Source organism: Festucalex cinctus, chromosome 13, assembly GCF_051991245.1.
Source record: "Festucalex cinctus isolate MCC-2025b chromosome 13, RoL_Fcin_1.0, whole genome shotgun sequence".
In the NCBI taxonomy this organism is placed as follows: domain Eukaryota; kingdom Metazoa; phylum Chordata; class Actinopteri; order Syngnathiformes; family Syngnathidae; genus Festucalex; species Festucalex cinctus.
In genome coordinates this window covers 18,251,538-18,252,531 of record NC_135423.1, presented here as the reverse complement: position 1 = coordinate 18,252,531, position 994 = coordinate 18,251,538, and the positions used below count along the sequence as shown (strand labels likewise).

Here is a 994-nt window from a genome sequence, read left to right as displayed (position 1 = left end):
GAAGCTGGCCGTGCCGATAACCTGACGCTCGTCTGACATTATAACATTGGAAACATCCATCCATCCATCCATCCATTTTCTTGACCGCTTATTCCTCACAAGGGTCGCGGGGGCTGCTGGCGCCTATCTCAGCTGGCTCTGGGCAGTAGGCGGGGGACACCCTGGACTGGTTGCCAACCAATCGCAGGGCACACAGAGACGAACAACCATCCACACTCACACGCACACCTAGGGACAATTCGGAGCGCCCAATTAACCTGCCATGCATGTCTTTGGAATGTGGGAGGAGACCGGAGTACCCGGAGAAGACCCACGCGGGCACGGGGAGAACATGCAAACTCCACCCAGGAAGGTCCGAGCCTGGACTCGAACCGGAGACCTCAGAACTGGGAAGCAAACGTGCTAACCACTCTACCGTGCCGCCCTAAGCTTACAGCACCTGGTATTCCCAGGCACTCTCCCATCCAAGTACTAACCAGGCCCGACCCTGCTTAGCTTCCGAGATCAGACGAGATCAGGCGTTCTCAGGGTAGTATGGCCGTAAGCCACATTGGAAACACTCAACCAAAAATGCTCATCTTGCATTGGTCTGACCACAGCAATAGGTGGACTACATTTCCCATTCTTAGTTCTAATTCTGGTATGATGAAAACAACTGTTAGCATAACTGTTTGCATGCCAATGATATATTTTGGGTCTATCTGATACTGATCCAGCCATGTTGAATGATGCGCTCAATTTTTGATGACATGTCATGTATTTGTTTGTTTATTTACAAATGTGTTTTGATGTAATTGAGCTACCTTTTGATGCAATCTATCCTGATTGAAACCACCTGTGGAGTGGGCGTGTTCAGTTTAATAAACAGGCTCTGCTGCACACACGTGCACCTGATGCAGTGTAGGTGCCATGAGCAGAAAAACACCTCTTGTCCTTTTCTCCCATGTTTTTTCGATGCTTTGCTTACATCTTCATTTTATTACATGACTGATAA

At 48.8% G+C, this 994-nt stretch overlaps 1 non-coding gene across 1 annotated transcript; it reads right to left on the bottom strand.

The window, feature by feature from the left end:
- Positions 1-427: 427 nt before the first annotated feature.
- LOC144000471 (5S ribosomal RNA) lies at positions 428-546 on the bottom strand. The gene has a single exon (XR_013278242.1). It is a non-coding gene; the product is annotated as a 5S ribosomal RNA (ribosomal RNA).
- Between the last annotated feature and the right edge of the window lie 448 nt (positions 547-994).